Source organism: Chaetodon trifascialis (assembly GCF_039877785.1).
Source record: "Chaetodon trifascialis isolate fChaTrf1 chromosome 24 unlocalized genomic scaffold, fChaTrf1.hap1 SUPER_24_unloc_1, whole genome shotgun sequence".
Lineage (NCBI taxonomy): Eukaryota > Metazoa > Chordata > Actinopteri > Chaetodontiformes > Chaetodontidae > Chaetodon > Chaetodon trifascialis.
This window is the reverse complement of record NW_027255838.1, coordinates 707,093-733,215: the sequence shown is the minus strand read 5'-3', so window position 1 is coordinate 733,215 and position 26,123 is coordinate 707,093. Positions and strand designations below refer to the sequence as shown.

At 42.0% G+C, this 26,123-nt stretch overlaps 1 protein-coding gene and 1 non-coding gene across 2 annotated transcripts in view; both read right to left on the bottom strand.

The window, feature by feature from the left end:
- Positions 1-24,767, bottom strand: part of LOC139328098 (NLR family CARD domain-containing protein 3-like) — a 387,375-nt gene extending 362,608 nt beyond the window's left edge. Inside the window, exon 1 of the mRNA XM_070958194.1 lies at positions 23,989-24,767. The gene's annotated coding sequence lies outside the window, so the exon portion shown is untranslated. The remainder of the gene's footprint in view (positions 1-23,988) is intronic.
- Positions 12,940-13,058, bottom strand: LOC139328342 (5S ribosomal RNA). The gene has a single exon (XR_011601926.1). It is a non-coding gene; the product is annotated as a 5S ribosomal RNA (ribosomal RNA).
- Positions 24,768-26,123: the final 1,356 nt, after the last annotated feature.

Here is a 26,123-nt window from a genome sequence, read left to right as displayed (position 1 = left end):
GTACGTACCATCAAAGTCTTGGTCAGAGGACTCATCCCGGCCAGGCCTCCGCTTCTGGCTTCTGGATCGCTCTGTAACAGAGGGAAACACACATCAGATATTAGTCGTTACAACTTAACATCAGTGGAAAAAGCTAACTTATGACTTAATACCAGCTTTGTTTGGTTCAGTGTTCACTTCCTCAAGTTCTTGTAGTGTTTATTAGAAAAGCAAAATAAATAAAACGTTTAAAAAAAAACATTGAATCCTGATGTCTACTATAGCAAATTGCATACCATCCAGTTCTTGTCCAGGCGATGCCTCCCTCGTGGCACGCTCTGAAGTGCGCCCGTGGTTGTTTTTTTGCGACAAGGCAACTGTAAGAGAAATATTTGATACTGCATAAGTCACATGTACTTACTTTCTGCTACTACTTTCCAATAGGTTAAAAAAACCCAGATCAAACTGGGAGCTCTGATACTCACCCTCTAATCCCAAATCTATCTCATCCAGAGACTTTCCTTTATAGACAGTGGTCCCACATTCTATCGCCATAAGCAGTTTGCTCATTTTTGCAAGTTGGATTGTGTTCTCAGTTAGGCGATAATACTCTCTGTGGACGCGGATATCGTGCCCCATGAATTTAGCCACCTGATCCAATTCATGATCCTTCAGGTTCATTATTTGACAGAGAGTTGCAATGTGCTTCCTTAACTGAGTGGAGGTCAGGGTCTCTGTGTTTTGCATCACACAGACTTGCACACTTTCAGAGACAGTCAGACCCTCTTATGTGGGAGTCTGATTTTGGTCTTGCAAAGACATATTTGTTGGTGTCAAGAATGTTATATGCTTTGGGATGAGGACCTTCTTCGAGTTTCTCTCTGGCATCCTCTTCCATGCACTTCAAATATTTTTGAAGTTTGATTACATCTTCAGTGAAAGGGATCATTTCTTTCTTGTTCCACTTGTTCTCTTCCAGGTTTGTCCTTGCTCGATGTGAGACTGAGCGTGCTTTTCATTCCATAAATTGGTCTCCTCGTCTCCTCCACTCGCTTCCTCTCCTCGCGTCTTAGCTCCGCCCAGTGAGGACATGAAAGAGGGATGCGAGGAAGGGACGTGAGGACGGAGGAGACGAAACTCCGAAATGAAAAATCCTCGCTCCACAGCGTCAGTCCGAAGCGACGTCAATTACTGATGACGTTTGCAGAGCTGTAAAAGCTGTAAAACGTGATATTATGGTCAGATCTGCAGTCAGACTGTTCTACTCCTGATTGCTATTGATGAGGTTTCAATTATATGCCGTTAGAGGCATAACAGAGGACGGGTGTGTGGTAGATTAAACCAACAGCCTTGTAGCCTTGCTTAAAAAAAAACGTAATATACCAAGAATTTTCATTAATTTCTTGGTGACAGATACAATTGTTAAAAGGACACAGTTGAAACAAGAATCAAGATTACATTTGTGAAGACCTGCTCCCGCCATGATTCAAACGTGTGCCACATACGACACGCCCCTTAAATAATAGCCTACTTCCGCGTAGGCTACACCGGTGTATCCTCACTCTGATCTCCTTCAGAAGCCTCCTCTCTCCTCGCTCCTCGTCTCCTTCAGGTGCATTTTAGCAATTGGAAGATCCTTCATCATGGCGGAGGGGAAACGACTTCCGGGTCGACGAAGGAGAGAGGAGACGAGGAGGCACAATTAAATATAATGAAAAGCACCCATAGTGGTTCCATTCTGCACTGACTAAACCCAGGAAGTTTTTACATACTGACCTATCATGATATCACCAACTGTCTTTAGAGAGTGTCCTAGTTTTACAGCAAGAGATGGTCGATCATAGTGCTACTTTGACTTAGTGTAGCCAGATGCCTTTTTAGCTGCATCAACAGCCAACTTGAACATTGGTGGAACTAAGATGTCCTCCAGATTTTTCACCTTCCTGTTTATTGCCTTTGCAGCCAACACAAATCTCCCCAACTCTCTCATTTTCTGACTCACATAGCCGTCTTTGGATGGATCACTCCCATGCTTCTCCAACAGTCTGTCGCCATACTCACAAATAAGTGAGTCAGATTTTACCTCAATCGACACCTCATCATGGATCATCCTACAAATGATTTTGGAACGTCTCTCTGTTGTGTTTCCTGATTTTGGAATGAGACAGGAAGCAGCAGCTTGGACTCTCTTTCTTTTCATGGATTTTTCCTGGGGAGCATCATTTGTTTTTTGCAGGTAGCTTCGTGCTTCCACAGCTCACTTTTTCGGACAAACCCATAACAATGATTGCAGGGCAGGTAGTGATGTGGATTTACCTCTTCTGAAGGCTGTCTGTACGTCACTATCTCCCCTATTCCTGTCTGCAAGACAGTTACATTGTGGTGATAGTTACCCCTATGGCGAAGCTGATCCAACAGCAGACGTCGTTTCTTTGAGTTTTTGTTAAAGGACATTGCTCTAATAACTTCTTCTTCTTCTTGTGCTTTCTCTCTAGATGACGGGAAATTTTACTCTGTGGCTTTTTGCAGTAAATACAATAATGTCTTTTGTCCCACTTCCTTTTCTCTCCCCTCTTGCACCTCGTCACTGTTATGTTTGGCATGCTGTCTTCCTTCTCATCAGCTGCTTTGTCAGCATCACCTCTCAGCTCTTCTTCCTCTTGCATTTCAACATCCTTAAGTAACTGCATTGGACTTGGACTGCTGGTCTCACTGTCTGAAGAGCTTGGAGAAGGCACATAATCACTGCCGTCATCGCCACCCGACTCGTTACTATTGTCAAGATCCTGTCAAAATGAAATGTTTACAAATGTTTTAGTTTGGACAATGGTCAATCAAATCAGTTGGAAACCTCATGCCAGTCCTCTGTCATCTTTCAATGACACTGAATTATTTCAAGAACTACAGCTCTTGCATGGTTAAATACTTTTCCAAATGTTACTGAATTAAAAAAAAAAAAACTTACTTATAGGACTTATTTATAAGACAGCTGGAAGAAAAACTAGACAATTTCCCCCTGGGAAATTTTGAAAGGGCCACAGGGGCTACCGCCGGACAATGCCAACAGGTAATGCTAAGCTAACATTAACATGTCAAATAACAAGTTAAAAACATCTGAACCATAATCAGAATGCCTTGAACAATCATTTTAGCCGATGGTTAGCATGTTAGCATTAGCATGCTAACATTAGCATGTCAAATAACACGTTAAAAACATCCATCCATCCATCCATTATCTATACCGCCTATCCCTTTCGGGGTTGCGGGGGGCTGGAGCCTATCCCAGCTACAATGGGCGAGAGGCGGGGTACACCCTGAACCGGTCGCCAGTCGATTGCAGGGCCACGTTAAAAACATCTGAACCATAATCAGAATGCCTTGAACAATCATTTTAGCCTAAGTTAGCATGTGAGCATTAGCATGCTAACATTAACATGTTAGCACAACAACCCGACATCAAAAGTCAAACCTCTATGCACCAACAAGTTCATAGGACCTCATGTTAGCATTAGCATGTTAGCATTGTGGCTAATGCTAACAGGCCAACATCACTCATTACCTTACTAACATTTACAACTCACCAGTAATAGGCTAGGCTGTGGCTCATTGTCAAGCGACTGCATAGCTGCTGCTGAAGCTACATATGTGTGTGGGTGCTTTTCATTATATTGAATTGTGCCTCCTCATCTCCTCTCTCCTTCGTCGACCCGGAAGTCGTTTCCCCTCCGCCATGATGAAGGATCTTCCAATTGCTTAAATGCACCTGAAGGAGACGAGGAGCGAGGAGAGAGGAGGCTTCTGAAGGAGATCAGAGTGAGGATACACCGGTGTAGCCTACGCGGAAGTAGGCTATTATTTAAGGGGCGTGTCGTATGTGGCACACGTTTGAATCATGGCGGGAGCAGGTCTTCACAAATGTAATCTTGATTCTTGTTTCAACTGTGTCCTTTTAACAATTGTATCTGTCACCAAGAAATTAATGAAAATTCTTGGTATATATTTACGTTTTTTTAAAGCAAGGCTGTTGGTTTAATCTACCACACACCCGTCCTCTGTTATGCCTCTAACGGCATATAATTGAAACCTCATCAATGGCAATCAGGAGTAGAACAGTCTGACTGCAGATCTGACCATAATATCACGTTTTACAGCTTTTACAGCTGTGCAAACGTCATCAGTAATTGACGTCGCTCGGACTGACGCTGTGGAGCGAGGATTTTTCATTTCGGTTTCGTCTCCTCCGTCCTCACGTCCCTTCCTCACATCCCTCTTTCATGTCCTCGCTGGGCGGAGCTAAGACGCAAGGAGAGGAAGCGAGTGGAGGAGACAAGGAGACCAATTTATGTAATGAAAAGCACCCAGGGTATGTGGGAGAGGAGTGCTCAGAGAAGTACTGAGGCTTAGAGGTTGCCATGGAAACTTGAGGTGGCCTGATCAATGATGTCACCCACTCAGACACAGGTGCAGACACACATGCATTGTATTGGAGGCAATGAGGAGCAGAGACAGAAACGTCTGAATTTAGCCTCTGCGCACCCCTCGAACAAACGCTTCTCACGCGAAGACCGAAAGTCCTATTGCCGAAATTTCTTCACCATCAGAGCTACAAGGCTTTGCTGTACATGCTGATCACTTTCTTTTTCCGCTGGGGTCAAAAATGCGGATTTTACAGCGAGTTAAAAACATGGTTGGTTTCTGTCTTTCCTGTTTTTGATTTGTATTGGACCTTATGGGCCAGGTCAGAGGTACTCTCCTCGCTCAGAGGCTCATAAACCAAAAACCGTAAGTCCTATCTCTTAGCCAGGCACATCGTGAGAATCAGTGCAAGCGGCACTACAGCTCTGGAAATTTTCACGCATGTAGAGCGAAATTTGTGCTTTGGAGGAGCGTGGAAAGAAAAAGTTTCAGACAATTTTCAGAGCTTCTCTCAACTCTGGCAGTTAGTCTCCTCCACACTAGCGCGAACATTCCGTGCAATACACACCCATTATAAACTCACAATTTCTCCCAAAACGATCATGGTCATTGAACAGCGACTGCTCAAAAATTATACGACCTATCAAAACGTGGCTTAATACACCAATACACGAGACTTGTGTCTTTTCAACGTTGGAATGGCGTCTCTAGGCGAACATATACCGGAGCAGTAGTCCGTTGAAAAAGGGAGAGATTTTTCCACATTTTTTGGCTCGTCTCATTCATTTCTTATGGGAAATGAATGAGACGAGTCTGAGAAAGGTCTGAATTTGGCTCCTGCGCACCCCTCGAACAAACGCTTCTCACGTGAAGACCGAAACTCCTATTGCCGAAATTTCTTCACCATCAGAGCTACAAGGCTTTGCGAAGCCCCGAGCCCTATTGCCCTACAGTAGGCAAGGCAAGGCAAATTTATTTGTATAGCACAATTCATACACTAGGCAATTCAAAGTGCTTTACAGAAGCATAAAAATCATACATTTTGATTAGAAGATCCTCTGACCAGATGGCGTCCATAGCGGTGTCTTGGCAACGGTCTGTTCAGAAATAACAATAAAACACAAACGCATCACATTATGAAAGTGCTTGTGATTGTTTTTGGTTAAAGAGAGGGGGACAGCAGAGCTACTCTGGCAGCTCAGGTGAGCCAGGTGGAGAGCGGAGGCGTCCTTTATTTTCTGCTTTTATTTTTTATAAAGGGCACCATCCTTACAGGTGAAGCCGAAGCACACAGACGTTCCGCTTTTCTGGGTTCTTATTGGATTCAGAATGAATACAATCCCATCTTTAATGATATGTAGGCTATACAGCCTGGTCTACATTCAATAAACTACAGCAGATTAACGTTAGGTCGGAGGGTTTCCCCCCTACCTGTTTATTGACAGGGCTGATACTGACAGAGGACGTAGACTATATGTGATTGACAGAGAGAGAGAGCTTGATTCAAAACAATCCTTATATAATTGAGCTTGAACAGCCAATTGTGTGGAGAGATTGCTGCCCCATACAAAATAAAACAAATATAGAACAGAAATATGTCAGCTAAGACGCGACATTAATGATCCGTTAATGTCAGGAAGCACCCAACAAGCCATAGCTTCGATGAGCCACAGACGAACGGAGTTCGATTCACCTGATCTAATAAGCAATTGATGAAGCACTGAAAAAACACTTTAAAAACCTTCTCATGGTCAATTTTTAAGCCGAATTACTCAACAGAGCCTACTGATTACTTTCCCAGATCGAAAACACGCGGACCGACGCAGATTTTGGAGAAAAAGCGAGATAACTTTAAATTAGTGGATTTTTGACTGAGGTTCGGCGAGCCCCGCAGCGTCCCGTCGGAGTCCTCACTTCGGGACGAAAGCGACTGCCACACTGTCAAAAACAGTTATATTTCTCCGTAGATTTTACAAATAGATCATAAACTATCACTGAGTTTTAGGCGTGTTTTTCAAATGTGTACTTTTTCCATAATGAGTCTTACCTGGACACCACTTTTCCTCTGACATATGCTTTTTGCTTTCAGTTGGACAATATCCGTGAGGAGTCAGAGAGTGATGCCTTGGAATCTGAATTTTCAAACCAGACTGGATCAGACCCAAAGTACAGCCCAGCTCAGGATGAATCATCGTCTAGTGGTGAGGAGTAGAGAATCCTGTGCAAACCATCATCTGAGGAATCATCCGATGATGAAGCTCATGAAGGTCGAGATGGAGATTTGAGAGAAGACGAAGATCAGCTGACAGGCAAGTGCAACATTAAAAAACACAAAACCCCAGAACTTACATGACTGGATCAGACTCGGTGTACGGCCCATCTCAGGCTGAATCTTCGTCAAGTGAAGCGGATTTGAAAATGCTGGACACGCCTTTGTTTGAGGAATCATCCGATGATAAAGACCAGTGCAACATAAGAAAACAAAAAAAAACCAAAACTTACATAAAAAGAAAAAAAAAATACGAAAAGATGAACAAAAATAAAGTGAAAACTTTGACTGTAAAAACCTGCACAAAAAGGGAGGATGGCAAAAGATCATGGGACAAAAGGCACTACTGTCTGCCACAATCAAAGATAGCAAGGCATTTGGAGAGAAAACACATGGAGATCAAGGATGGAGCATATGCCTTCAGTTTTCCAGTGAACTCAAAAGGCCGAAAGGTTCTTCTGGATCAATTGCGTAATAAAGGGGATTTCAAGTGTGGCAGTGTGGTGGGGTGGTTCGCTGATATTATCCGAGGGTTATAACAGGATAACACCAATTGCAAGCCAGACAACGCCACCTCGGGACTTTCACCCAAGGAGTTTTACCCAATTCTAAGCAATAAGGCAAACACAGGTTCAAACACTACGAGACAGAGACGTGGTTCAAAAGTAAATCAAGATCTATTTATTAATTGTTTAAACAAAAAAAATAAAAAATAATGCTATTAAACTGGAAGTGTCTGTGGAGGGAAAGAGAAAGGATTAGAAATCGGCAATAAATGCAAGTCCAAGTTATGGAAGAATGTATGAAAATTTATTACAATTTATTCTTTGAATAACTTTACTGAACACACTTCCAGGAAATGATTAAAAAGGGGAGGGGGGGTGAGTGGAAGCTAGCAAGGGGGGAGGCAAATTACCAAAGGAAGTGTCCCAGGAGTGCACTTACCCACCACTCGTGAACTCACAGCAAACAGGTGCAGACTATCGTGTCCCAGTGCCCTGATCACTACAACAACCCGGTGCAGGGAACCACCCAGAGTGCCGAGCCTCCACCGCTAGCCAGCAACCACTGCACTGCAAGGACCAGAAAGAAAACGTTAAAGAAACCACTAAAACTACACTAAACCAGCTGGTTCAGGCTAAAAGACAATTTTAATAACAATTTCACTAAAAGGTCATAATTAAAAGACATAAAAAAAAAACGAAAACGAAGCAGCTAAAACAGTACAAAACAGCACAAAACAGCAGGCGATTGTGTCTACAATACAAAGAAAATGAGTGAGTTCTAACACTAATCAACATGTAATTAGTGTCAAACATTTCTGGCCAACTGTGATCATTCATACCTGTCAAGTGTCTTTAACGCTATGGTTCCCCACACTTGAAAAGGAAGGACTGGATGTGCGACAGGATTTCACTCATTTTCTTCTTTATTTTTTATTTAAGTAGTGAAGAGGAGGCAAAGTGAAAAACCTTTAAAAAACAAACAAATATAAATACATATATTCTACAACTGAGTAAAGTAAGCATGTTTTATATCAATATAATCATTAATTAAACACAAACTTAATCAGGTTTTAAGTAAACAGAAATTTAGCCCTACATTTTGAAACAATGTTTTAAATTAACTCATTTTAGCCAAATTATTTTATATGGATTTTACACAAATTAAACAGATTTTACTTTGTTATTTTTTAACAGTTTTCTTCCCGTGAATTCAAATAAACAGGTAATCAAAAATAACACAAATTGCACTTAAGCTGCATTTTTTCTTTTACTCACACAAATAATAATAATACTAACTTAATCAAGCAGGCAGTACAATTTACACGTTCTCAGCAGCAGTGTCCGACAATTCAAACGTGTCTTCAGCAGCGCAGTCAAAACACACTGAAGAGTCCAGTGAGATGTGTGAGCTCACCGGCAGCCTCTTTTTTTTCTTCCAGTCCCTTTCCCATGCGTTTCTCATCCGTAGGTTCCTTCTTTGTCCTTGTTTTCCTGCTGCTGCTGAGCCGTTTGGTTTGCCACTGATACTGCTCAAGTTCCTGGCGCGTGCTGCTGATTACCTCAATTGTTCTCACCTGTTGAGGGGCGGCATGGAGGTGCGCGCACAGCGTGCGCCCGCCGACACGTTTGCTCTGCTGTCCACTGCCGTCAGGTGCAGTGCGCACAGCCACACCTCCAGGCAGATCGCCGCAACATTTATTTTGCTTCCCTTGCCTGCTTTTCCGAACTGATCAAGCACTTTTGGCTTAAAGCCGAATGGTTTCAGTTATTTTCTTTATACAAAGTGAACATTTTTTGTGGCTTTGATGGTCTTAAATATGAGGATTTGCTGTGTTTTCGTTGTCATTTAAGGTTGTTAATATAAATGTTAGCTAACAGAAGCACTTTGGGCTTTAAGCCTGATGGTTTGATTGTTTTTTTAAACAAAATGTCCAGTGTTTGTTGGTGTCATATGTATGTATTTGCTGTTTTGTGTGTGTGTGTGTGTGTGTGTGTGTGTGTGTGTGTGTGTGTGTGTGTGTGTGTGTGTGTGTGTGTGTGTGTGTGTGTGTGTGTGTGTGTTTGTTTTTTTGGTGTTAGTATGAGTTCAGTGTTTCATATTTTCATATACATTCATGTTGTTACAAAAGTTTTGCTTGTTTGTTGTGAGAGTGAGCTTGTGAGTGGGAAAGAGTGTTATTGTGTGTGTGTGTGTGTGTGTGTGTGTGTGTGTGTGTGTGTGTGTGTGTGTGTGTGTGTGTGAGTGAGTTTCTGTTCAGAAAGTTCAGTGTTTTTCTAGTTTTCTTCGTATAAAACTGTTTTTTGTCATTTTTTTGTATTACTGGTTTGTTACAGGTCATATTAAAAACAGTTATGTCAGAAATCATGTGTGCTGTGGAAAATCCATGTAGAATGTTGCATCAGATACGGTCTACCATGAAATGCAACGAGCAGAGTGTAAAGAAGCTGTTATACAATGTAGAAAGCTTGAACAGGTGAAGTATACAACTTTGATAAGATGTTCTTACTAGTAAACCCTGCAAAAAAAAAAAAAAAAAAAAAATTGAAGAGCCAGAGAAAATGTGGGCTATGTTGACATTCAGGATTTCTGGATGTCCAATAATTGTCTAAAACGTATTGCAATGAGTAAATAACAATGTCCAAGACGCAATAATGTTCATTGTGACGCCTTCAATGAGGTCTTCATGATATTAAACAATTTTGTTTGAAAACTTAGTTTAGTGACGCCTGTAACCTTTATGACGTCCTGAAAACGTATTTTAATGATGTCTATATAACATTGAAAGTAAAACGTCTTTTCGTGAATCTTCTTTCATACATGTACACAGACAGTCAATCTGCTTGTATGTGAACGTGCAGGATAGCAGACCTCCACCTGCCCAGCAAGATCACGGGACTCTGCCGTTCACCTCAGGCGCACGAGGACATCGTTTGCATGAAACGGTGTCCAGGTAAGACTCATTATGGAAAAAGTACACATTTGAATAACACGCCTAAAACTCAGTGATAGTTTATGATCTATTTGTAAAATCTACGGAGAAATATAACTGTTTTTGACAGTGTGGCAGTCGCTTTCGTCCCGAAGTGAGGACTCCGACGGGACGCTGCGGGGCTCGCCGAACCCCAGTCAAAAATCCACAAATTTAAAGTCATCTCGCTTTTTCTCCAAAATCTGCGTCGGTCCGCGTGTTTTCGATCTGGGAAAGTAATCAGTAGGCTCTGTTGAGTAATTCGGCTTAAAAAATTGACCATGAGAAGGTTTTTAAAGTGTTTTTTCAGTGCTTCATCAATTGCTTATTAGATCAGGTGAATGGAACTCCGTTCGTCTGTGGCTCATCGAAGCTATGGCTTGTTGGGTGCTTCCTGACATTAACGGATCATTAATGTCGCGTCTTAGCTGACATATTTCTGTTCTATATTTGTTTTATTTTGTATGGGGCAGCAATCTCTCCACACAATTGGCTGTTCAAGCTCAATTATAGGTAGGGTTGCCACCCGTCCCGTAAAATACGGAATCGTCCTTTAATTGACAATTAAATGTTGCGTCTTAGACGCGATTTGTTCCGTGCTTCCTGACATTAATGGATCATTAATGTAGCGTCTTAGCCAGGGACGGACTGACCATCTGGCATAGCGGGCATTTTCCCGGTGGGCCGACGTGCTATTTGGGCCGATAGTCGGCCACTTTTTATTTATTTAAATATTGGTCTGACCAGCCCATAATACCAGACAGTCGATCAGCGGCCCCATCACATCGTTAAACACCAACCCCTTTCGCTTTGGTCCAGCCGGCATAAAAAAAAAAAAAAAAGTCTTGGATGATGTCTTTTTTTTCAAGTTCACAGGCCTTCTTTATTCAGCACTGTCTGGAAAACAGTGATAATCAGATCAATCAACCATGTCTATTATTTCTCTTTCCCTCTCCCTCATTCATGTGTCATCATCCCTGTAACACCCGCCAATGTAATAATGCCCACAAACGTAATAAACCACCAACGTTATAAAAATATGCAGCTTTTAATGTAATAATCCTGCAAACGTAAAACATTTTCCACAAACGTAACAGCCGCTGCCTGCTACAAACGTAACACGCGATTTCCCACAAATGTAATAACTGTTACGTTTGTAGAGATTTATTACGTTTGTAGGGAAGTGAAAATCTTCAACTTTCAATGTTGTAATAACTTCCCACACATGTAATAATGCAATGAATAATGGTTGTTGCTGCTGTTTGATTGTTGTTGTTCTTACCTACTAATAGCCTACTGACCATGGGTACGGAGTCCAGATGATGACTCTCTGCTCCGCGATCACGAAGATCCCCCCCCCCCCTAAAATAAAACCGGGGTTTATTTCTCCAGAACAATTTGACGATAAAACAACAATAAATATCCTAAATAAAATAGGCCGAAATCTATAAAAGATCGATCATCAATTAAGCATGAAATCTTTTTTTTTCTTTGATCTGCTGCTTTGGCTTTGATCTCTTTGAAGATGTGGTACTCGGAATGTTGTGAGGTCACAACATTCCACACACCGGCTTTAAAAGCAGAGACAAACCCAGTTTAGTTATTATTAGTTTCAGCATTTCAACGGTGAATGGTGTACTTTTTGATGGTGGCAGACGACGAGCACGGATCAGTGTTGGGTCTCCAATCAACAACTTGGTGAGTAGTGAGGAGAAGTTTGGAAAGATTCAGGCTGGCTGTTTACCCATCTCCAGTTTTTATGCTAAGCTAAGCTAATCGGCTGCATACCCAAATGCCACATAGGTCAAACTATTGTAATTGCGTTTCAGTCGTGGGTTTTGATTCATATTGGAAATGAGATGCTATTTTGTATAGATACAAATTATTGCAAGGGGTTTGATTTGTAAGTGTAAACAATGAATGGGCCTCAAAGGACTACAGACCTGTGGCACTGACCTCCCACATTATGAAGACTCTGGAGAGACTTGTCATGAGAAGAGCAGGTCCTGAGTTAATCACCTGCAGGCAATGCTGACGGCTGACGTGCTGACGTGCTGAGGTAAGCGTATCATCTCACTTCCTGTTTCTGTTTGCTGCCTTAGGAGTAGCGTGCGTTCGTCGCTCTTGTTCCTCTGAGTGCAATTTGCTCTGTGTTTTGTTACAGCGGCCTTTTATCCGCGCTCTAAAGTAACATTAGTTCTGCTCAAGCACCCATAAGTCTGTTTATTTAGCGACCGTCAATTTTATTTGTCTACGCGCTTGTCTGCTCTGCTAGCTACACCAGCTTAGCCTAGCAGCTAGCGATGGCTTCTCTCTGTCCCTCTCCAGCTCTCTCCTGCTTGGTGTGTCACATGTATAGCTATTCCTTTCCATTCTAGCACAAACTGTCACTTAGTAATTAAATATTTAGTTTGGTCTATTTCAGGCCGCGTTCAGAGCTGGGTCAGAAGGTCAAATGTTGTCCGTATTAATTCACCTCTGCTATGGGTTAGCAAGGTCTGATTAACTTGAGCAATGGCTCATTTTAAACCTTAGATTCTGTTCTTTCAAATAAGTATAAGCTTTCCATTCTAACACAAACTGCTAGTTGGTAATTAAATATTTAGTTTGTTCAATATCTTGCCGCGTTCAGAACTGGGTCAGAAGGTCAAATCTTCTTTTCTGCTCCTGTTCTGCGGGAGCAGCCTCTCATGGTTTCACTTGTGTGTTGCAAGCCCCCTGTTCCGTGGTGCTACTTTCTTCTCAGTGTGGACGGCCATTGCACCGAAGTCGAGAAGAAAAGGCTTACAGCACCAGAAAAGGCTTACAGCACCTGGTATTCCCAGGCGGTCTCCCATCCAAGTACTAATCAGGCCCGACCCTGCTTAGCTTCCGAGATCAGACAAGATCGGGCGTTGTCAGGCTGGTATGGCCGTAAGCCACAAAGGCTGATGCGCACAAGCTTTTTATACATGTGCCCTCGCTATGTACACTCTGGGGTGTGAGGGCTCGCTCCTTTCACGTCTTTCCAAATGTCGAGGCCGCTTTTATTCTTCACTCCAACAAATCTGATTTCCAACGGAGACAAGTCAATCAATGGATATACTTTTCTTTGCACACACGGGCCTGATGGAGCAAAGTTCAATGTGCCCCCTAACCAACAGCTTACACGTGCTTCTTTCGGAGAAATTTGTTATCACCAGCATGAGCCATCCTTGCCAAGGCAATATTATTTGTCATAGTCTTTTTGTATGATATCACGTAGACACATATGTTGTTGATTTCCTTTTTTATGCTGTTTTATTGTCTGTTGGGATGCGTGGATTCACCTCTGCCCTTCTTGAGGAGGATACAGAGAGCTGGGGGGTATTCCAGGTCGGAGGTTCAACAAACTCTGAGTTTATCTCTGAACTCTGAGTTGACTTACTGTGAGATGGGAAACTCTGAGTATCCGGTTCCAGAACAGCTGATCTGAGTTAGTTCAATCAACTCTGAATATGTTAACCTTGAGTTGTGCGCGTGCATAACCACTATAAAAAGCCGTCATCAAAAGAGCCCCGATACCACGAGTCACCATGACAACTGAAAAAAAAAACAAAGAAAAAAAGAAAGAAAGATCAAGTTATTTTACCCCGATGGAGTTGGAGGTCTTATTGCAGGCCTATGTGGAGTATGAGCACATATTTCGGCGTAAATATATCACCGCTGCAGCAGCGAAGGAGAGAGAAACGGCATGGGAGAAAACTGCTACCCGAGACAACGTGTAAGTTTGAATGTACTATTCCATTGACTTAACATTTAACCGTACTTAAGATCGTAGCATACAGTTATGAATGTAAATAGGAATAAAATCTGATTTTCATTTAGGTGCAATCCAACAGGGGAGAAAGAATCAGCGAAAAATGAAATATAAAAACATCATTCAAAAAGGTAAGGCATATTTTGCTAGGCTATGATTGTACCTCACTTTGATTTTAATTTAATTTTTTTAATTGACTTTTAAACAAAGTGAATATTAATTCATTGGCGACTTCAAGTAGTAATTTAAACCCCTAACAACATGTTGTTTTAACATGTCATCTCACTTAATATCCCACTTAGTAGATTAACACTTGATACAATGTTTACACATTTTTATTTTATAGGTATTGAGGTCATTTAAAATGTGACGATGTGTCCACGAACACTCAATAAAATACTAATTAAAAAAAAAAAAGATTAACATTTGAGTTCTGCTCAGCCAACAGAGAGATGGCAGAGGCCCGAAAAATGGGTGGAGGACCACCTCAACCACCAAAGTATTCTGAAACAGTATATTTTCCTTCATCACAGGAGGATGATGATGATGATGATGAAACACTGTCTGCTGCCACAGGGAGCAATCCAGAGAGGCCTACTGAAGTGTGTCTTAATATTATGTAGAGCTACTGGCAGTGCTCTGCCCATTCACATTCCTTTACATTCTGGAGTGGAATGTGGAGTTGGACATGTACACTGAAGTGATGAGCATAGATAATGGACAAACAACTAGCACATTCTTGTCCTTCAACAGAACAACTGGGCATCAGCAGGAGGAGCGTCCATCAACTTCCACAGGGCAGCTTGACACAGTCAGATTTTTGGTCAATACCATGTTAAATCTGTATGTAGAACTGTAGGATTTAAATGTCATCCATAAGTTTCCCAGTTACCAGTGAAGGAGTTGTATAGAGTCGACCTCATGAAGAGTATAGAGAAAAGTGAAAAGGAAATGGTCTATTTGGATCGGCAGATTAGAAAAACAGACCTTGAAATTCTATTACTGGAACTCCAGTTGAGGTGGATGCACTTCACAGGTGAAATATGTTAATGGATGGAACTATATTACAAATCCTGACTGCTGCTTTTGTACTTTTAGGGAATAAAGAAGACCAAACCACATGTGAATTTGTCATTATTTGACTGTTTTAATCAAAAGTAGTTTCTGCTGTTTAGGTCCCTTACAGCCCTTCCATCCTGGACGTCTGCAGGGTGGATGGGATGGTCATCCTCAGGGTCATTAATTTGTACAGCAGGGTGTTGCTCTCCTCTAATAGTTGCAATATTATGGAGAACAACACATGCCACAATGATGTCACATGCCCTCTCTGGGATGACCCTGAGCTAACACAGGCACTGGAACCTGGATTTGAGTATGCCTATGGCCATCTCAACCCAGGCTCTAGTCCTGCAGTGGGCCACATTAAAACGTTGTTGGGGCCCCGGCTCAGGGTCAGGGTAAGGGGTCAACAGAGTGGGCTGACATGGATAGCCTCAACCCCCCAGTATCAAGCACTCCTGTAATTATAGAGGACACATTTGAGTGTATTAAAAAGGGAGACAAAGAACATTTGTACAAGTTTTAGCTTCCTTACCTCGTGCAAATCTGTTGCTCAGACTACACTCCCAGTAGATCCAGAAGTCATGTACAGAGCTAGGCCACCTGGCTTCTACATTTGTAATGATGTAAGCTGCATCACATATGATCTTCACAGTGCAGAGAATGACATGTGTTACAGTGTATTGTAATGTATACATTTTCATGCACAAAATTTTTAAGATGGTAGGTCATAAACCTGGACATTGATGCTCTGAAAGGATTTTCTATTCACATAGTGCCCTTTGTGTTCTGCAGGTGCTGTAATGGGAATTTGTGTCCCATCTATGCATCCTATCACATTTGGAAGCCCTGCAAAATACCAGCTAATTAAGCTACTGAACCCACTCTGAGGTCGCAGCAGAATGTATATCATAATTTAAAATAAAAGAATATATGATTTCTACATCAGTCACCAGTCTCTACCATCATTGCTACCATCATAGGCGTTTCAGTGCGAGGTCACTTTCCTCACAGCTCTACACACTGTTGCCTTTCCGAAGTGCTCTGCATCCTCAATATTGTACAAAAAACTACCGTTTGCAAAAAGAAAAACGTAGCACTATGCGTAAAATTTGCTGTGATGTGAGCGCATGTCCGCGGTGTGTGAGGTTGGTGATGTACGGCCGGAGAATGTTATCCAGATAAATTATACCGTTTGATGAAAAGCGGTAGCGTTTGAACAGATATTCCTCTGGAAATGACAGGACACCTAAACTCGGTCGGAAGATTCTCTCGTGACGTAAAGCGTTTCGAATCAGTTGGGCTTCGATATCAATCGGATTGGGAATGAACGGGCAATCCATGTCTAACAGCTTTCTTCATGTGGAGACAGGTAGAAACTCAGGGTTTCTTAAAGTAAACCTGCCAGCGAGCAGGTTATGTTCACAGAATCTGTTACCATGGTGACTGACTCAGAGTTTCAGTTACCTCTCTTTCTGGAACAGAAAACTCAGAGTTTCCTTCATCTCAGGCTTAACTTACTCTGAGTTTTCACATAACCCACTTTCTGGAATACCCCCCGGGTCTGATGACGTTTGCACAGCTGTATTAGCTGTCAAAGGGACTGCAGCTGAACGCACATAGAAGCCTTTATTTAAGAACAATTTCTAAAAACACACAGTAGTCTTTAATTTTGTAATTTGCTTTAAATATGCGAATCATTTAAACTTTCTTTTAAATAATCTAATATATGTATGGGTTTGTGTTGTTTGACGATCACTCAAAAAATAAAAATAAAAGAAAGAAAAAAAGCTGCTCTGTGTGATGCCACAAGTATTCGTAGTTAAAGTCACCTTTATATCCTAAAGTGCCAGATATATCGAGCACAGACTGACGGTGCGTGATATTGCGTTTCATACGACACGCCCCTTAAATAATAGCCTACTTCCGCGTAGGCTACACCGGTGTATCCTCACTCTGATCTCCTTCAGAAGCCTCCTCTCTCCTCGCTCCTCGTCTCCTTCAGGTACATTTAAGCAATTGGAAGATCCTTCATCATGACGGAGGGGAAACGACTTCCGGGTTGACGAAGGAGCAAGGAGATGAGGAGGCACAATGCAACGTAATGAAAGGCACCCAGAGAATCCTCCAGAGCAGGCATGTCCAAACTATTCCACAAAGGGCCGTGTGGCTGCAGGTTATTCCTCCAACCAATCAAGAGGATGCAGTCTGACCAATCAGCTGTCTGCAGACTGAGATCAGCTGATGAAATGAGTCAAGTCTGGTGTGCTGCTGCTTGGTTGGAAAGAAAACCTTCAGCCACTCGGCCCTTTGTGCAATAGTTTGGACATGCCTGCTGTAGAGCCAGCTCCTGAGAGATTTATGAATGATAGAAATCAAGCACCTGCACAAACAAAAACACACATCGACAGCACATCCATGGCCTGAAAAGTGCGCCCCCTAATTCGGGGGCACTGAACACACCAGTCTTGCTCCCATGTCCCAAGTTCATTTCTTGGTGTGTGCTTCGTCCTTGAACCTTAACTGTTATTAGTGACGCACGAAAAAATCCTATAAGAAATGAATGGGACGAGCCGAAAAATGCAAAAAAATCTCCCCCTTTTTCAAAGGACTACTGCTCTGGCATACTTTCACCTAGAGATGCCATTCCAACTTTAAAACATAGATACAAGTCTTGTCTATTAGTGTATTAAATTTCGTTTTGATAGGTCCTATAGTTAAATTGTGAGTTTATAATGGGTGTGTATTGCACGGAATGTTCGTGCTAGAGTGGAGGGGATTAACTGCCAGAGTGGAGAGAAGCTCTGAAAATTGTCTGAAACTTTCATCTTTCCACGCTCCTCCAAAGCACAAATTTCGCTCTACACACATGACAATTTCCAGAGTTGTAGTGCCGCTTGTGCTGATTCTCACGATGTGCCTGGCTAAGCGATAGGACTTACGGATTTTGAGTTCTCAGCCTCTGAGTGAGGAGAGCGCCTCTGACCTCGCCCATAAGGTCCAATACAAATCAAAAACAGAAGAGACAGAAACCAGCCATTTTTTAACTCGCTCTAAAATCCGCATTTTTGAGCCCAGTGGAAAAAGAAAGTGATCAGCTTGTACAGCAAAGCCTTGTAGCTCTGATGGTGAATAAAATTTTGGCAATAGGAGTTTCGGTCTTCGCGTGAGAAGCGTTTGTTCGAGGGGTGCGCAGAGGCCAAATTCAGACGCTTCTCAGACCCTCACAGAGCCGAAAGGCCTCGTCACCATGGCGACCGCTGGAGATTATAATGGAGGGAGCAACTGCCAGAGTGGGAGAGCGCCGGAAAAAACTCCAGATTTTGGCTCTTTCCACACTCCTCCCAGCCACAATTTACGCTTTTCATGCATGATTTTTTCCAGGTTTTTAGACAGGTTTGTTCTGTCTCTCACAATGTGCTCAAGAAGTCTGAGAGACTTGCAGAATTTGAATTATCAGCCTCTAAGTGCAGCCACATCTGTCTCTGCTCCTCATTGACTCCAATACAGAGATTTTCTGAGAGAAGCAGAACGGACCCCTGTTTTAAACTCTCAAGTGTCTGCGAAATATTGACTTCAGAAACACCGAAATCACACCAAACCGTTCGGGAAGTCCTGATAATGATGACGGTCTGTGTTTTTTTCTGATAGGAGCTACTGTTTTGTCAGCAAAAGCCCAAATGTCAGACCAATGCAGAGGAAGACAATCACTTTTTCTCCCTCTGAATGCATAAGTGTCTGCTGCCCTGATAGCAGGTGTCTGTGTGTGCACCTGTGTCTGAGTGGATGACATCATGGATCAGGCCACCTCAAATTGGTGTGGCAACCTCTGAGCCTCAGTACTTCTGTGAGCGCGACTCTCCCACATACACACACATATGTAGCTTCAGCTGCAGCTATGTAGTGACATGCTAACCAGCCACAGCCAAGCTACCTAGTAGTGAGTTGTATGTTAGTGATGTAATGAGTGATGTTGGCCTGTTAGCATTAGCCACAATGCTAACATGCTAATGCTAACATGAGGTCCTATGAACTTGTTGGTGCGTGGAGGTTTGACTATTGATGTCTGGTTGTTGTGCTAACATGCTAATGTTAGCATGCTAATGCTAACATGCTAACTTAGGCTAAAATGATTGTTAAAGGCATTCTAATGGTGTTTGAGACCTTCTCAATGTGTTTTATGACATGCTAATGTCAGCTTAGCATTGTCACCGATGCTGAAATTGGGTCCTATGAACGGGTTTGACTTGTAATTTAGGGCTGCCGTGCTAATAGCCACGCGCACGGCCCGGTGTTTGCGCACTGTATCACTCTCCAAATTTCCCGCTGAGGGGAATTTGTCTAGTTCTTATTACTATACTACTGCTACTACTACTACTAATAATAATAATAATAATAATGATAATGATAATAATGATAACAATACACCATGTCTAACACAACTATGTCAGACTTTAAATTGGTACACTAAAACCCACAAGCCCATGCAGGAGCTTGACGTGTCTGTAAACATGAGAGCCATTGTTTCAAAGTTGCCACACAAAATGAGAGACTAGTGGAGAACCAAAGCTCATGACATAATGGAAACAGCAGGCCACAGAGCTAGTTTCAGTGATTTAGTTACACTTATTGAGCATTGTGTCAGCATTCTTTCTGACCCTCTGTTTGGCGACATACAAGAGTCGTTAACTAATGCTGCTGGGAATAAAACTCTCACCAGATTCAAGGTGCAGCCATGGCGCAAGGTTAAAGGAAGTGTTGTTGCCAGCACAGTAACATCTATGGAACCGCCTGAGGACGTTAAGGAGCCAACATTTGATTTGAACATTTGTCTCTTTACCAGCTCTACGGGGGTAAGTAACCATTCCCCTTTTGACATTTTAGCTCCCATAAATCCCTGTTTAACGCCTAATTCCTGTCTAATGATTTCAGTCTCTCTCTCTCTGTCTATCAGTACTAATATCTTTCCTGCAGTTACTGCTTGTTTAAATTTAGGTGTCCTGACAGAGTTGTACCTCAAATCCTCAGGACGGGAGTCCTTGGCAGGGGTTTTTGTAATGTCTCCCATTCTACCCTCCTGGGGACGATTCGTGTTTCTAGTCATGGATCTGCTGCGGCTCTGTCTCCCTGCTATGGTCAGGTTTTCAGGAATCCCTGAAAAAGGACGCAAAGGGAAAGTTAATGAAACAGTTGGATGATGACATAAAATTTCCAATATTGTTGCCAAAGCACTTGGTTTCCACAAACCTCGTATTACTCTTTCCCACGGTACTGAAGGAAACTCCTCTTTGGTTTGAGCCAAATTAACAATTCTTGCGATTAGCCACAATTTCAGGTTAATTTCTTATTCAGTCTGCCAATTTTCTATGCCTTCGTCATCAATGTAGGTTTGTTCCAGCCAAAAATGTGTTCTGATGCCACGTATCTCAATATCTTCTTTACTCTCAATATGTTCAAGAGTTCATATTTCATCTTCACGATCACTATTTTCTCTCTGTTCATCCATCAACTCTTCCCTTTCTCTTATAATTATTATTTATTTATACTTAGTCTTTAAGTATTATATTATTTACTTATCATTCATTTCCTTGCTTACTTATTACTTGAGAGAGTAGAGAGGGCGCTGCTCTGCGGCGACCAGCAGCTGGTGTTGCTCGTGTGTTAGTTTGTTTTGAAGTGTTTTTAAAGTTTGTGGAGCGTCCGATCCTGTCCTGTCCTGTCCTATCCTATCTTTTCATGTCCTAATGGTTGCCATATGAGCTCGTTCAGGAATGGATCTTTTTTATCCTCTACTTTTTACGTTTGTTGTGAACTTTGTTTGGAGTCACCGGCATTCCCAAACAATAAAGTACACGTGCGAGTTCCTCCTGGGATTACAATGGAATCGGCAGGCTGTGGATGATCCCTTCCACGCTTTGTCGGATTATAATCTAACACAGGATATATGTACTGGAGCTGGCTCTATCTTTGGAAGGTCGCGTTATGTCAGGAATCGAGGGAAGAAAGGCGGCGTGCGTCAACACATCAGGAAGCTACAGCTGAAGAATCGCATCCCTCTGCCATCAATTATCCTCGCAAATGTTCAGTCCTTGAGGAACAAAGTTGACGAGCTACAGGGAAATGTCACCCATCTCCGGGACTGCAGGGATGCCTGTCTTATGGTGTTTACTGAAACTTGGCTCACAGATGTGGATTTGGACTCGAACTTGAACATCAGTGGCTTCGGGGCTCCTCTCCGGCTGGATCGGGACAGTGAGGTGACAAAGAAATCACTTGGAGGTGGGGTCTGCCTGTACGTCGACCGCAGACGGTGCAGAAATATCACTGTGCGCGAGCGGCTGTGCCTGCCCGACAGAGAGCTACTGTCCGTGTCAGTCAGGCCGTTTTATCTTCCGAGGGAGTTCCCCCAAATATTCATTCCTGTGGTTTACATCCACCCCAAAGCTGACGCTAGATCTGCTGCTGACACAATTTCTAATGTTATACACAAACTGCAATCTGCCCTGATGCTCCTAACATTATTTTAGGTGTAATTATTTAGTGCTCGATGTACTTTAATGTACTATTTAGAAATGTACATTTGAAACGTTATCATCCACATCCATTTCCTGCGCTTGTCTTGTTTCTAATTACGTGTTTGTGAACTGCTGATGTCGAGGCAGAGGGGGGCAGGGGGTTGGACGGACACACACATGCACACACACACACACACACACACACTTGATTAAAAGTGTTCTTCTTCTTCTTGTTGTTCATCCATAACGCCTGTTCTTGGGTTGGCAATGTCATGCAAAGCATCAATAAATACTTAACTTGTTGCATGTTAATTGATGTTTGTCATATTTCTCTTTGAAACAAACTTGTTATGGCCATTAATTACAGTCAATTACATCTATTGTACTAAGGAAAAGTTATTACTACAGGCAACATTAGTTATGTTGAAATGGACATTTAAGTTCAAAGAAATCTTGGATTATGTTTAATAGATTAATTAATTTAATTTAAATTACCTGACACTTTTGATTAAGCTAAAATAGATTTCCAAATTAAAATAACGACCCTAAACAGTTCAGTCAATTAATAAGTCCAAGTCAACTTAACTGAAACAAAAGGTTTACTCAACTTAATACCTTAATTAAGCTGAAATACATTTACAAGTTCAGACAACTACCTTAAGTAGTTCCACCAACTAACAAATCCAGTTCAACTTAACTGAAACAAAGGGTTTACACAACTGACCATTTTAAGTGAACTGAGATAGATTTGCAGGTTCAAACAACTACCTGAAGGAGTTAAGTCAATTATAAAATCTAAATCAATGAAACTAACGCGGATGTTTACACAACAAGGAATATTTAATGAAGATGACAAATAATTCTTTTTCACTTAACTTATATTTTTAAGGCAGCCCTTTCACTCATATTTTTAAGTTGAAACAACATGTTACAGTTTACAGTGTAGCGGGCATTTTCCCGGTGGGCCGACGTGCTATTTGGGCTGATAGTTGGCCACTTTTTATTTATTTTAAATATTGGTCTGACCAGCCCATAATACCAGACAGTCGATCACATCGTTAAACACCAACCCCTTTCGCTTTGGTCCAGCCGGAATAAAAAAAAAAAGTCTTGGACGATGTCTTTTTTTTTCAAGTTCACAGGCCTTCTTTATTCAGCACTGTCTGGAAAACAGTGATAATCAGATCAATCAACCATGTCTATTATTTCTCTTTCCCTCTCCCTCATTCATGTGTCATCATCCCTCTTAAGTTTTCAGTTTCTACGCTGCTATTTTTATCTTGAATACTGACCAATAATTAAATGCAATAATTAATGCTGCAGGTTCCACTGGTGCCTGGACAGGATCCTGAGACAGTCCTCTTTGGAGCAGAGGCTCAGCGAGTACAGCTGCTCCAACTGAAAGGACACAAAACAAGGAGACAGGGATCAGAAGCAATCCACGAACACCTCAAGCATTTCTGGACGGTCAGACAAAACCAGAGAGCAACCAGGAGGGTGTGCTGTTGGTGTTTCCACTGTTATCACAGAAGCTTTGGACCAAATTACAAAAAATACCAATTCTTGTGATACTTCAACAAACTGAAATGTGAGCCATTACTACACACTTTTCACTTTTCTTAAAAAATAGCACACAGGTTCCCATTGCTATCCATATAATAGATTTATTCCCTGCAGCTTCTGGACTTTGTTTAAACCTGAAGAAATGTGAGCTGTTTCCTCTTAAAGACTGCGATGACTCCACCATCTACAATATTCCTATTAAAAACAAACTCTCTTACCTTGGAATTACCATTGTTAAAAATCAGACAGGCAGATGTTCTGAAAATTTGAATATGATTATAGACAAGACGAGGAAAAAACTGGACCAATGGCTTCAAAGAGATTTGTCTTTGAAAGGCAGAGTTTTATTAACAAAGGCAGAGGTGTTGTCTCGTCTTACTTACGCCGCTGCTCCCCTGGCTGTGAAAAACAGATCTGCAGTGCCATTGATAAGCTATTATTTAATTTGATACGGAAGAACAAGACACATTGTGTGAAAAAATCTGTTGTTATGAACACCTATGACTCTGCTGGTCTAAACTTTCTTGACTTTACTACCCTCAACAATACCTTTAAAGTTAACTGGATAAAGCAGTTTTTACATAATCCTACAACCACTTGGAACTTTATACCCAAATACATTTTTTCTGCCGTTGGAGGCCTTGAATATGTCCTATTATGTAATTCTAAAATAGAAAAACTTCCCATAACTCTATCAAACTTTCACAAGCAAATGCTGTTGGCATGGTCCTTAATCTATAAAAACAACTTCTCGCCTCACAGATGCTTCATTTGGAATAATCAACATCTCAAATATAAAAACAACTCTTTCTTTTTTAATTCCTGGTTTAATAATAACATAGTTTTAGTTACCCAGCTACTCAATGATAATGGAAATCTGCTGAATTACACAGAATTCTTTCAAACATATGGTATTCCTGTTACCCCCAAAGACTTTGCAATTCAATTCAATTCAATTCAATTCAATTTTATTTGTATAGCGCCAAATCACAACAGAAGTTGTCTCAGGACACTTTCCATATAGAGCTGGTACAGACCAAGCTCTTTTATCTACAGAGAACCAACGATTCCCCCATGAGCAAGCACTTGGCGACAGTGACGAGGAAAAACTTCCTTTTAACAGGCAGAAACCTCGAGCAGAACCAGACTCTGGGTGGGCGGCCATCTGCCTCGACCGGTTGGGTGAGAGAGGGAGAGCAAGAGAGGGAGAGTGAGACAGACAGACAGACAGACAGACAGACAGACAGACAGACAGACAGACAGACAGACAGACAGACAGAAATGCAGTCAGAGAGAGAGAGAGAGAGAGACAGAGACAGAGAGACAGAGAGACAGAGAGACAGACATGCAGTCACAGTAACAGTGACAGTGGATGTAATAACAGCAGTAGCAGTTGCAGTGGAGGTCAGGCAGGGCCAAGGCAGCAGACACAGCTGCAATCCACAATCCAGATTCAGCCACTGTGGAACCTGCAAGACGACAAAGCACAGAGACTCCGGGGAAGGAGCTAAGTTAGTAACACGCCGTGGTAGGACATGAAAGCGTGCGGATGGAGAGGGACAGAAGGACAGAGGAGCTCGGTGTATCTTTGGAGGTCCCCCGACAGTCTAATCCTATAGCAGCATAACTAGGGGCTGGTCCAGGACCAGCCTGAGCCAGCCCTAACTATAAGCTTTATCAAAAAGGAAAGTTTTAAGCCTACTCTTAAATGTAGAGACAGTGTCTGCCTCCCGGACAAAGACTGGAAGATGGTTCCACAGGAGAGGAGCTTGATAGCTAAATGTTCTGACTCCTGTTCTGCTTTTTGAGACTTTAGGAACCATAAGTAGAAATGCATTCTGGGAACGCAGTGTTTGAGTAGGGCAATAAGGTACTATGAGCTCTTTAAGATAAGAAGGTGCCTGGCCATTTATGGCTTTGTAAGTAAGGAGGAGAATTTTAAACTCTATTCTAAACTTTACAGGGAGCCAGTGCAAAGTGGCGAGTATTGGAGAAATATGATCTCTCTTCCTGGTTTTTGTCAGAACACGTGCTGCAGCGTTCTGGAGCAACTGGAGAATATTCAGCAACGAATTTGGGCAGCCTGATAAGTTACGAATGCATGGACTAGTTTTTCTGCATCATTTTGAGACAAAATATGCCTGATTTTTGCGATACTACGTAGGTGAAAAAAGGCAGTCCTTGAAATTTGTTTTACATGGGAGTGAAAGCACATGTCTTGGTCAAAGATAACTCCCAGATTCTTTACAGTGGTGCTGGAGGCCAGCGCGATGCCATCCATAACTGCTATGTCATCAGAAAATGACTTTCTAAGATGTTTAGGGCCTACTACTATAACTTCAGTCTTGTCTGAGTTTAGCATCAGAAAATTGCAGGTCATCCAGGTCTTTATGTCATGAAGACATGCTTGTAGTCTAGTTAACTGACTGGTTTCTTCCGGCTTCATTGATAAATATAGCTGGGTATCATCTGCATAGCAATGAAAATTTATTGAGTGCTTCCTGATAATCTTACCTAAAGGAAGCATATATAAGGTGAATAGAATTGGTCCAAGCACAGAACCCTGCGGAACTCCATAGCTGACTTTAGTGAGCACAGAGGAGTCGTCATTAACGCTTACAAACTGAAAGCGATCTGACAAGTAGGATTTAAACCAGCTTAGCGCAGTTCCCTTAATGCCAATTAAGTGTTCCAGTGTCTTCAATAGGATGCCATGGTCAATGGTGTCAAATGCAGCACTAAGATCCAATAAGACTAGTACAGAGACAAATCCCTTATCAGATGCAATTAGAAGCTCATTTGTAACTTTAACCAGTGCTGTCTCTGTGCTATGATGTACTCTAAATCCTGACTGGAAATCCTCAAATAAACTATTATTGTTTAGAAAGTCGCACAGCTGATTGGCAACTGCTTTCTCAAGAGTTTTTGAGAGAAAGGGAAGGTTGGATATCGCTCTATAGTTGGCTAAAAACCCTGGATCAAGAGTAGGCTTTTTCAGTAGCGGTTTTATCACAGCTACTTTAAAGGACTGTGGTACGTAGCCTGTTGATAAAGACAGATTGATCATGT